Here is a 13,169-nt window from a genome sequence, read left to right as displayed (position 1 = left end):
GGAGTTTTGCTGTTGTTGCCCAGGCTGGAGTGCAATGGCGCGATCTCGGCTCACCGCAACCTCCGCCTCCCGGGTTCAGGCAATTCTCCTGCCTCAGCCTCCTGAGTAGCTGGGACTACAGGCACGCGCCACCATGCCCAGCTAATTTTTTTGTATTTTTAGTAGAGATGGGGTTTCACCATGTTGACCAGGATGGTCTCGATCTCTTGACCTCGTGATCCACCCGCCTCGGCCTCCCAAAGTGCTGGGATTACAGGCGTGAGCCACCGGGCCCGGCCGCCATCACAGATTCTGAAGGGAAGAATTCAAGAGCATTATAGAGCTCACCTCCTAGTTCCAGACTTAGATTTAACAAATATTTATTGACCACTAACTGTGGAATTAGTACTTTAGACATGTCTTTCTTTCTTTCTTTCCTTTTTTTTTTTTTTTTCTCTTTTAGACAGCGTCTCTGTCACCCAGGCTGGAGTGCGGTGGCTCCCTCACGGCTCACTGTAGCCTTGACCTCCCAGGCTCGAGGGATCCTCTTGCCTCAGCCTTTCAAGTAGCTGGGATTACAAGTGTGTGCCACCACAGTCAGCGGCTATCTTTTGTAGGTACAATGTCTCACTATGTTGCCCAGGCTGGTCTTGAACTCCTGGGCTCAATTGATCCGCGCCCCCTCGGCCTCCCAAAGTTCTAGGATTACAGGCGTGAACCACCGCGCCCAGCCTCAGGAAAGGTCTTAATATCTCCTTTTTATAAAGGAGGTTCAGAGAAGTAAAGCGATTTCCACCAGGTCACACAACCCGCTAAATCTCCCCCTAAGTGTTACACGTTGGTAAGAGGACCCGCCCCGTGAGAGAGACCAGACCAATCACATTTGCTGTGAGGTCACTTTGGAGGCTTAGGATTGGTGCTCGTGTCTAAATGAAGCTGATATTTCTCAGTGGCTGGTGTAGCTAAGAGAGGCTTCGGGTGGCTTTCCCCGGGGCTGCTCAGCCCTCTATCCTATGCAGATCCCCTTGGGACTCTCAGCATTGGGTGGTTTAGCCGTGGAGAAACCCTGCTTTTCCTGCTGTGGCAGTCAACCTCCCCAAGCCCGTGCCCGCAGAGCCTGCAGCCCTTCGTCACCTCATCACTCCCAATCCCCCCAAAACATGGAAAGGCTGTGACAGCTGCCGCCCTGCCCTTGCTCTGGTTTAAACAGCGGCTATTACACATCACGTAGTCCCCACGTGACCTGCCTGGCCCAGGGCAAGAGCAAAGCTTTCGGAAACCGGAATCAGTGCAACCATTTAAAAGGAAACTAAAATCCTGTCTGTCTCTAAGGTTCCTGGGCTGCTCGTTAAGCTGGACAGGCCCCTATTTTACAGGGAAAAGGACCAAGGTCCAGAGGAGAAAGGGGGTTGTCCCAGGGTACACAGCAAGTTAGTGACAAAGCCACACTCTTCCCTCATGGCTGCAAGTTGGGTGGCAACATTTCCAAATGTCATCCTCCCTTCCTCCTGACAAATACTCTCTCCTCTCCGCCTCTGTTTCTTCTGTATTCCCTGCCCATATGTCATGATCTGAGACAGGGTTTTTTGGTTTTTTTTTTTGTTTGTTTTGTTTTGTTTTTTTTGAGACGGAGTTTCGCTCTTGTTACCCAGGCTGGAGTGCAATGGCGCGATCTCGGCTCACCGCAACCTCCGCCTCCCGGGTTCAGGCAATTCTCCTGCCCCAGCCTCCTGAGTCGCTGGGATTACAGGCACGCGCCACCATGCCCAGCTAATTTTTTGTATTTTTAGTAGAGACGGGGTTTCACCATGTTGACCAGGATGGTCTCGATCTCTTGACCTCGTGATCCACCCGCCTCGGCCTCCCACAGTGCTGGGATTACAGGCTTGAGCCACCGCGCCCGGCCTGAGACAGGGTTATTTTTCAAGAATGATAAGGACTTTGGGATCACACTAACCATGAAATCCCACAGTTGCTGTAGAACCTTGAACAAGGGTTACCTTTCTGGCCTCATATTCCTCATCTGCTGTGGCATATTAATCTAATTCTGTTCACCTTATATAAATAAACAAGAAACTGGGAGGCTAGTCCTTACAGAACAGTGGCTTTCAAAATATGGTCCCTGGGCCAGCAGCATCAGCATCACTGGAAGTTGTTAGAAATGGAATTCTCCAGCCCCACCCCAGATCTACTGAATTGGAAACTCTGGTTGTGGGGTTCAGCAATCTGTGTTTTAATAAACTCTCCAGGTGAGTCTGATGGATGCTCAAATTTGAGAATCACTGGTCTATAAAGGGTAAAATCATTGGGTTTGGAGTCAGAGTTCTGGGTTCTTCTAAAAGCCTCTTAGCCCTGCCTTTTACTATTTGGGAGGCCTTAAGCAACAGCATTTTACCTCCCTGCTACTTAGTTTACTCATCTGTGAACTTGAGATAATGGTTGTATCTACCTAACAGGGTTGTTTTCTGTTTTGTTTTGTTTTGAGAGAGGGTCTCCACCGGGCGCAGTGGTTCACGCCTGTAATCCCAACACTTTGGGAGCCTGAGGCGGGCAGATCACAAGGTCAGGAGATCGAGACCAGCCTGGCTAACACGGTGAAACCCCATCTCTACTAAAAATACAAAAAAATTAGCTGAGCATGGTGGCAGGTGCCTGTAGTCCCAGCTACTTGGGAGGCTGAGGCAGGAGAATTGCTTGAACCCAGGAGGTGGAGGTTGCAGTGAGCCAAGATCGAGCCACTGCACTCCAGCCTGGGTGACAACACAAAACATCGCCTCCAAAAAAAAAGAGACAGGGTCTCACTCAGATGCCCAGTCTAAAGTGTGGTGACGTGATCTCATCTCACTGTAGCCTCTGCCTCCTAGGTTCAAGTGATTCTCCCACCTCAACCTCCTTAGTAGCTGGTACTACAGATATGCACCACCATGCCTGGCTAATTTTTGTATTTTTTTGGTAGAGACAGGGTTTCACCATGTTGGCCAGGCTGATCTCAAATTCCTGACCTCAAGTGATCCATCCACCTGGGCCTCCCAAAATGCTGAGGTTACAGGTGTAAGCCACTGCACCCCATCTAACACTGTTGTTTTTTCATTTACTTAACAACATTTTTTGAGTGCCTATCATGTGACAAGCACTCTTCTAGGGATGCATCAGTAAACAAAACAAACAAAGGCCGGGCGTGGTGGCTCAAGCCTGTAATCCCAGCACTTTGGGAGGCCGAGGCGGGTGGATCACGAGGTCAAGAGATCGAGACCATCCTGGTCAACATGGTGAAACCCCGTCTCTACTAAAAATACAAAAAATTAGCTGGGCATGGTGGTGCGTGCCTGTAGTCCCAGCTACTCAGGAGGCTGAGGCAGGAGAATTGCCTGAACCCAGGAGGCGGAGGTTGCGGTGAGCCGAGATCGCGCCATTGCACTCCAGCCTGGGTAACAAGAGCGAAACTCCGTCTCAAAAAAAAAAAAAAACAACAAAAACACCTGCCCTCTTGTAGTGTAAATTCTAACAAGATTCTTGAGGATTAATATAATTATGATACTGATGTGTGAAGTTTAGCATAACATTGACATATTATACATTCAGCAAATGACAGTTATTGTTATTATTATCATTATCATTTTTGAGACAGGGTCTCACTATGTCACCCAGGCTGGAATGCAGTGATGGAATCATGGCTCACTGAAGCCTCAACCTCTGTGGCTCAAACAATCCTCCCACCTCGGCCTCCTAAGTAGCTGGGACTACAGGTGCAGTGCACGGCTAATTTTTCTATCTTTTGTCTAGAAATAGGATTTCCCTATGTTGTCCAGGCTGGTCTTGAAATTCTGGGCTCAAGGGATCCTCCTTTGTCAGCCTCCCAAAGTGCTGGGGTTACAGGCCTGAGCCACTACACCCAGCCCATCCATCAGTTTTGATGGACATATTTATCATTAATAATGGGGAAATGCCATATTAGACTAAGCAGTGAGCTCTCTGAGAACTGATTCATGCTTTTGCCATCAGAGTCTAACACAGTGTGTGGTGAAGTGTAGGGCTTGACAAATATTTGATGAGCGTGTACACAAAAGTCAATGAATCTCTCTCTAGTCTGAATGAGTTGTCTCTGTAATCCATCTTTAGAGCTGACAACTCAATGGTAAAGCCACACACCAATAAGCCTCCTTTCCTTCGTTTGCATATTTCATACTTTCCAATTGTTTAAAGGTAACTTTCTCTGGCCAGGTGCGGTGGCTCATGCCTGTAATCCCAGCAGCACTTTAGGAAGCCAAGGCAGGCAGACCACCTGAGGTCAGGAGTTCCAGACCATCCTGGACAACATGGAGAAGCCCCGTATCTATTAAAAATACAAAAACTAGCTGGGCATGTTGGCAGGCACCTGTAGTCCCAGCTACTCAGGAGGCTGAGGCAGGAGAATCGCTTGAACCCAGGAGACGGAGTTTGCAGTGAGCCAAGATTGTGCCACTGCACTCCAGCCTGGGTGACAGAGTGAGATTCTGTCTAAAAAAAGAAAAAGGATAGAGGGCCGGCATGGTCACTCATGCCTGTAATCCCAGCACTTTGGGAGGCTGAGGTGGGTGAATCACCTGAGGTGGGTGAATCAGGAATTTGAGACTAGCCTGGCCAACATGGTGAAACCCCATCTCTACCAAAAATACAAAAATTAGCTGGGCATGGTGGCGGGCACCTGTAATCTCCACTACTCGGGAGGGTGAGGCAGGAGAATCACTTGAACCTGGGAGGCAGAGGTTGCAGTGAGCTGAGATCATGCCGTTGTACTCCAGCCTGGGCAACAAGAGCGAAACTCCATCTCAAAAAAAAAAAAAAAACCACCTGAGTGTAGTGTTTCACACCTGTAATCCCAGTACTTTGGGAGGCCAAGGTGGGTGGATCACCTGAGTTCAGGAGTTCGAGACCAGCCTGATCAACATGGAGAAATCCCATCTCTACTAAAAATACAAAATTAGCCGGCATGGTGGTGCCTGCCTGTAATCCCAGATACTCGGGAGGCTGAGGAAGGAGAATCTCTTGAACCCAGGAGGCAGAGGTTGCGGTGAACCCAGATCGCAACTTTGCACTCCAGCCTGAGCAAAACCCCTTCTCTACACTCTCAAAAACAAAACAAAACAAAACAAAAAACCCAGACCCAGTGGCTCACGTCCTAATCCCAACACTTTGGGAGGCCGAGGCAGGCAGATCAGGACGTCAGGAGTTCAAGACCAGCCTCGTCAACATACTGAAACACTGTCTGTACTAAAAATACAAAAATTAGCTAGGCGTGGTGGCGCACGCCTATATTCCCAGCTACTTGGGAGGCTGAGGCAGGAGGATCGCTTGAACCTGGGGGGCAGAGGTTGTGATGAGCCAAGATCACACCACTGCACTCCAACCTGGGCAACAGAGTGAGACTCTGTCTCAAAAATAAATAAATATAAATAAAATAAAAATAATTAAAATACAAAAATTAGCCAGGCCTCGTGGTGTGTGCCTGTAATCCCAGCTACTCAGGAGGCAGAGACATGAGAATCACTTGAACCTGAGAGGCGGAGGTTGCAGTGAGCTAAGATTGTGCCACTGCACTGCAGCCTGGGAGACAAAGTGAGACTCTCTCAAAAAAAAAAAAAAAAAAAAAAAGGTAACTTTCTCCATATTCACATGATGTGACGAATCAAAAATATAGTTGAGGTGTAATAAATCTATGTTGAATGAATGAATGAACACCTCAAGCAGCATAGAAATTTGCTGGAAATACGCATTGGAATAGGAGGTTTCAATACTAATTACTGTTCTGACACTTCTATAGTGTTTGTTTGGCTTTGGGTAAGTCCACTCTTTTATTCTCTTTTTAGATCTTCAGTCTTCTCATCTGTAAAATGGGACTCCTAATCCCTACCCCACGTTGACGCTGGGAAAAGACAAACCAACCTTGATACACACGTTTTTTTGTTTTTTGTTTTTTGAGGCGGAGTTTCGCTCTTGTTACCCAGGATGGAGTGCAATGGCGCGATCTTGGCTGACCGCAACCTCCACCTCCTGGGTTCAGGCAATTCTCCTGCCTCAGCCTCCTGAGTAGCGGGGATTACAGGCACGCGCCACCATGCCCAGCTAATTTTTTGTATTTTTAGTAGAGACGGGGTTTCACCGTGTTGACCAGGATGGTGTCGATCTCTTGACCTCGTGATCCACCCGCCTCGGCCTCCCAAAGTGCTGGGATTACAGGCTTGAGCCACTGCGCCCGGCCTAATACACACGTTTAAAGGGTTTTTTACACAACTATGAAAGTGTTGCCTTGGCCAGGTGCAGTGGCTCATGCCTACAATCCCAGCACTTTGGAAGGATGAGGTGAGAGGATCCCTTGAGCCTAGGAATTTAAGACCAGCCTGGGTAACATAAAGAGACCCTGTCTCTCTAAAAAATAAAAACATTAGCCAGGTGTGGTGGCATATGCTTGTAGTCTCAACTACTTGGGAGACTGAGGCGGAAAGACTGATTGAGCTGGAAATTTGAGACTTCAGTGAGCCATGATTGTGCCACTGCACTCCAGCCTGGGTGATAGAGTGAGACCCTGTCTCAAAAAAAAAAAAAAAAAAAAGTTACCTCTAAGGAAGAACTGCTGAAAGCAGTAAAGGAAATAAGGTTGGTATATCTCTTTGCAAATCTTAAAACACTAAAAATTAGGTAGGGCACTATTTCTAATGAGATAATTTATAGAACTTTATATGACTTACAAAGGCTGGTCCTCACACATTTTGAGTACTCAAGAATTAAATCCATGCTACTCAAAGTGTGGCTTGAGGACTGGCAGCATCCATATCATTTGATATCCTAGTAGACATGGAGAACCTTGGGGTTCCCATCACATGTACTGAACAAAAATACGCATTTTTAAAATTATTATTATTTTGAGAAGGAGTTTCCCTCTTGTCTCCCAGGTTGGAGTGCAATGGCACGATCTCAGCTCATTGCAATCTCCACCTCCCAGGTTCAAGTGATTCTCCTGCCTCAGCCTCCTGAGTAGCTGGGACTACAGGCATGCACCACCAAGCCCAGCTAATTTTTGTATTTTCAGTAGAGACGGGGTTTCACCATGTTGGCCAGGGTGGTCTTGAACTCCTGACCTCAGGTGATCCACCTGCGTTGGCCTTCCAAAGTGCTGGGATTATAGGCGTGAGCTGCTGTGCTCAGGTTAAAATTATTATTTTTTTAGAGATTGGAGTCTTATTATGTTGCCCAGGCTGGGCTCAAGCAATCCTCCTACCTCAGTTTCCCAAGTAGCTGGGACTACAGGTGTGAGCCACACTGCCTGGCCAGAATATGCATGAGATCCCCAAGTGACACAGATACATAATAAGCTTTAAGAAGCAATGCTGGCTTTTCTTTTTTTTTTTTTTTTTTTTTTTTTTTTTTTTTTTTTTTTTGAGACGGAGTTTCGCTCTTGTTACCCAGGCTGGAGTGCAATGGCGCGATCTCGGCTCACCGCAACCTCCGCCTCCTGGGTTCAGGCAATTCTCCTGCCTCAGCCTCCTGAGTAGCTGGGATTACAGGCACGCGCCACCATGCCCAGCTAATTTTTTGTAGTTTTAGTAGAGACGGGGTTTCACCATGTTGACCAGGATGGTCTCGATCTCTTGACCTCGTGATCCACCCGCCTCGGCCTCCCACAGTGCTGGGATTACAGGCTTGAGCCACCGCGCCCGGCAATGCTGGCTTTTCTTGCCTGCCACCATCCACATTAAAGGTGACTTGATCCTCTTTGCCTTCTGCCATGAATGTGAGGCTTCCCCAGCCATGTGGAACTGGTTGCAGGTGTTCGGAGGCAATTCAGGTGGCTCAGGGCACCAGGTGGGTGCCCTGGTGTCCACCAACCTGGACAGGAATAATGTAAACACACCAACTTGCCTAACAGGCACAACTCTGAGATGTGGGAGGAAACCAGACATCCAGAGAAAACCTACACAGACATAAGAGAATGTGCATACTCCACAGAGGCAGTGGTCCCAGCCAGAAATAATTTTATTTTCTCATCAAAGTTATAACAAAACGTTGAAAAAAAGTACTTTGACAAACTGTTTTACCATTAAATTATTGCAACTTTGTAAAAAAAAAAAAAGAAGCAATGCTGTAAATCATAGGATACGTGCACTGGAATGATTTTGAAAATAATCTTCAACTCCCTTGTTTTACAGATGAGCACAATGACCCCAGGAATGAAAGGGACTTGTTTTTCTAAAAGACCTAACTATGTCACCCCATTTGGAAACCAAAGTTTCCACCATGCGTACATCCTTAGCTCAGCCTTCCAGGCCTTCCCATCTGGTCCCTGTTGACCACTCCATTTGCTACTTCCCCACCTATACGAGACAAACCAGTCCCTCTGACCCACTCCTTCTCTTCTCTGAACTCCTCAGGCTGTTTTGTCTGTGTGGGCTGCTCTTTCCCCCTCTCTCCAGTGTTGGTTCAAACTATGCCCCCCAACAACCAGTCCTTGTTTAGGATGCCTTCCTAATCCTTACTGAGGGCTCCTTCACTTCCTGAAGCATTGTGGTTGTCACTTGTTTTACCAGACAGTGAGTACCTGAAAGAGGAACCAGGCCAGGCACTGTGGCTCATGCCTGTAATCCCAGCACTTTAGGAGGCCAAGGCAGGAGGATCGCGAGGTCAGGAGTTTGAAACCAACCTGGCCAACACGGTGAAACCCTATCTCTACTAAAAATACAAAAATTAGCCGGGCGTGGTGGCGGGTGCCTGTTATCCCAACTAGTCAGGAGGCTGAGGCAGGAGAATCGCTAGAACCCGGGAGGCGGAGGTTATAGTGAGCCAAGACCACACCACTGCACTCCAGCCTGGGCGACAGAACAAGAGTCCGTCTCAAAAAAAAAAAAAAAAGTCTGATTTATTTATTTGCCTTCCAGGTCCCAACATGGATTAAAGCACTTTCAGTTTATCCCATGTGGTTAATAATTTAAGCAATGCTTCCAGGTCTAACTTCCTGCTTTTAAGACTATGAAATCCCGCCGGGAGCGGTGGCTCATGCCTGTAATCCCAGCACTTTGGGAGGCCGAGGCGGGTTGATCACAAGGTCAGGAGTTTGAGACCAGCCTGGCCAAGATGGTGAAACCCCATCTCTACTAAAAATACAAAAATTAGCGCAGTGGCACGCACCTGTAATCCAAGCTACTTGGGAGGCTGAGGCAGGAGAATCGCTTGAACCTGGGAGGCAGAGGTTGCAGTGAGTAGAGATCACATCATTGCACTCTAGCCTGGTTACAGAGTGAGACTCCATCTCAAAAAAAAAAAAAAAACAACTATGAAACCCAAAAGAGTAGGGACCTGATATTCTTTCCCTTCTCCATCTCATTCATGTGGCTCATGTACCAGAGCACAATGGGCACATATGTGTTCATCACCTAAGCTGACTGGTTCATCTTGTGATTGTAGGCATTCCCATAAGGTGTATGTGGACGCAGGTCATTGCAGCATGCTCCCGGAAATCCAAATGACCAAGAAGGGTTGCAACATGAAGGACAAGGAAGGGATAAGGTTTCAGGATAAATCATCTCAAGTCTGGGGTGAGATTTACTGCCTTCTAAAAAAGCTCACAAGATTTCAAGTTGTGACCCCAAAAGTCTATTCCTAAGGCCTCCTGCCTGCACATAAAAACTGACACAGTGAGGTGCTTAGCACATGTTAATGAGTGAATAAATTAATCTGGACTTCTAAATGTAACCAAATACTGACTGTCAGAAAAAAGCAGTTGTGCCAGAAGAGAACTGTAACTAAATATCACATGGCATTAAAGATGAAGTATGTGGCCGGGCATGGTGGCTCACACCTGTAATCCCAGCACTTTGGGAGGCCGTGCGGGCGGATCATGAGGTCAGGAGTTTGAGACCAGCCTGGCCAACATAGTGAAACCCCGTCTCTGCTAAAAATACAAAAATTAGCTGGGTGTGGTAGCACGTGCCTGTAGTCCCAGCTACTTGGGAGGTTGAGGTGGGAGAATCGCTTGAACCTGGGAGGCGGAGGTTGCAGTGAGCCAAGACCATGACATTGCACTCCAGCCTGAGTGACAGATTAAGACTCCATCTCAAAAAACAAAAAAGATGAAATATCTGCTCCTAACCTTTATTCACAAACCATGCTGTTATCTGCCCCATCCTGACTTTTCCAGCTTGGTCTCTTCCCTCCCAAACACACTCTTTGTACCTCATCCCAAATTCTTTGTTGACCCTATATACATCATCTGGTTTCATGTTCCAGTGCCTTCACATGTGTGGTTTCCTATGCCCAGAATGCTCTTCCCTCTCCCTAATTAAGGTGATTATTTGTTCTCCAAAACCTAGGTCAAGTAATATCTCTTTTAGGAAGCTTGTTCTGACCACTGAGCACCCCCACCACTAGGCTGGATGCCTCTGTGCTTTAGTAAGTGCTGCTGCTTCCTTTTTTTTTTTTTTTTAGACAGGGTTTCACTATGTTGCCCAGGCTAGAGTACAGTGGCTAATTTACAGGCATGACCATAGTACACTGCTGCCTCAAACTCCTGGGCTGTCTATCCGCCTACTTTGGCCTCCTGAGTAACTGAAACTACAGGCATGAGCCACCACACACCACCATGCTTCTTTTTATAAGAGTACTTACCATGTTCTTTTTCTGTTGTCTTCCTTCCCTTCCTATTAGACTTGAGTACCTTCAGGGCAGGGCCTGGCTTTTTTGTTTGTTTGTTTTAGACAAAGTATCGCTCTTGTTGCTCAGGCTGGAGTGCAATGGCGCAATCTCAGCTCACTGCAACCTCTGCCTTCCCGGTTCAAGCGATTCTCCCCGCTCAGCCTCCCAAGTAGTTGGGATTACAGCCGTGCACCAGCATGTTTGGCCAATTTTTGTATTTTTAGTAGAGAGAGGGATTCTCCATGTTGGTCAGGTTGGTCTCAAACTCTCAACCTCAGGTGATCTGCTGGACTTGGACTCAGCCTCCCAAAGTGCTGGGATTACATGCATGAGCCACCACGCACGGGCCTGGCTTTTATTTATTTCTGTGTCCTCAGTGTCCAGCACACAGCATGACACAAAGGATAGGTATTTATTGAGCACATGATCCCATGAAAAGAATGTGCAGTAAAAGAGTTATCGTCAGTTAGGGAATTTACCCTCCATGGAATACCTAGTTTAGGAAGGGTTTTGCAAAACCTCAATTAGTTTTTGTTGGAGAATAAATTATTTATAGGCATCTGACCTCCTAGGAAAAGGCTAGGACAGTGAATAGAAGATGACAGGTGAGAATGACTAGGAAAGTATAATTTTATCACCATTCCAAAGCACACATGCATTGCTCCTGGTAGATGCATAATTTGTAGGAGATGGACACAGCACCCTCTATAGAAGAGTCCCCTGGATACAAGGCCCCAGGAAAATGTGCACACAAATTATGAGATCTGGATCAGTTATCAGTCCTGGGAGTTGATTTAATTCTATAATGTGGGACAAGTCGCTTCTCTCTCTTGAGTTTCAGTTTCCTCATCTGTAAAATGGGAATAATAATGTCTAGCTTGCAGGATTTGCAGGAGAATTTTATAATAACAGCCAATCCTATGTAACATTTATACCTTGCCAAGTCCTATTTTTTTTCTTTCTTTTTTTCTTTTTTGAGACAGCCTTGCTCTGTCGCCCAGGCTGGAGTGCAGTGGCACGATCTCAGCTCACTGTAACATCTGCCTTGAGGGCTTAAGCAATTCTCCTGCCTCAGCCTCCCAGGTAGCTGGGACCACAATGCCTGGTTAATTTTTGTGTTTTTAGTATAGATGGGGTTTGGCCATGTTGGCCAGGCTGGTCTTGAACTCCTGACCTCAAGTGATCTGCCTGCCTTGGCCACCCAAAGTACCGGGATTATACGACTAAGCCACTGTGTCTGACCTTGCCAGGTCCTATTTTAATAGCCTTATATATGTAATAGTATAAATATGTAGTAACTCAGTTAATCTGCTAGACGCTATGAGGTAAGTAAGATTATCACATCAATTTTATAGGTAAAGAAACATACACACAAATATGTCACTAACTTCTCTAAGATCATATAGATAGTAAGTGTGGAGTTGGGAGTGAAACCCAGGCAGAATGACTTGCTCTGGAGTCTATGCTCCTAACAAGTACTGTACTCTGTATCAACCCTCCAATAAGAGAATTACATGTACGTGAAGCTGTCTGCCCATAGTAAGGCATAACAAATACTGACAATAAGAAAGGTAATCCAGTGCCCATAGCTGATGAGATGAAATAAAATGGATTAATATTAGAAGTAAAATATTGAAACCCCGTCTCTACTAAAAATACAAAACATTAGCTGGGCATGGTGGTGCGTGCCTGTAATCCCAGCTACTCAGGAGGCTGAGGCAGGAGAATTGCCTGAACCCAGGAGGCGGAGGTTGCGGTGAGCCGAGATCGCGCCATTGCACTCCAGCCTGGGTAACAAGAGCGAAACTCCATCCCAAAAAAAAAAAAAAAAGGAAAAAAAAAAAAGAAGTAAAATATTACCTTATATTACTCCTTTTTAAAATGCCTTAACTATAAGAAGAAAATGAAAAAAAGGAAGAAAAACAGCAATAAAAAAATGTCTTAACTATTACATACTCTTGCAACTGTCTTCAAAATAAAACAGCTAACTCTAGGAGGTCATTTATAGAGTAAATGAATAATAGAAGGCACATTTCTCAAACTAATGTTCTTTCTCACAATAAATATGTTTTGCACATATTTATTTTCTGAAACCATAATACGTTATGTAATTTTCTGAAACATGGTTTACAAGCTGTAGGAATTAACCTTACTTATTTACATTAAAAGTCAGTAAACCGCTGGGCATGGTGGCTCATGCCTGTAATCCCAGCACTTTGAGAGGCCAAGGCAGGAGAATCACTTGAGCCCAGGAGTTCAAGACCAGCCTGGGATAGGGAGATCCTGTCTGTACAAAAAGTTAAAAATTTAGCTGGTCGTGTTGGCACATGCCTGTACTCCCAGCTACTTGGGAAGCTGAAGTTGGAGAATCATCTGGGTCTGGAAGGCTGTAGTGAGGACTGTCATCATGCCATGCACTCCAGCCTGAGAGACAGAGTAAGACCCTATCTCAAAAAAAAAAAAAAAAAAAAAAAGAAAGAAAAATACAGGAAGAATTTGTAATTTATAGAAAAGACAGAGCATGATAA

This window comes from Sapajus apella, unplaced genomic scaffold (assembly GCF_009761245.1).
Source record: "Sapajus apella isolate SASKATOON/1434 unplaced genomic scaffold, GSC_monkey_1.0 scaffold36, whole genome shotgun sequence".
Lineage (NCBI taxonomy): Eukaryota > Metazoa > Chordata > Mammalia > Primates > Cebidae > Sapajus > Sapajus apella.
Note: the sequence above shows the minus strand (reverse complement) of the source record.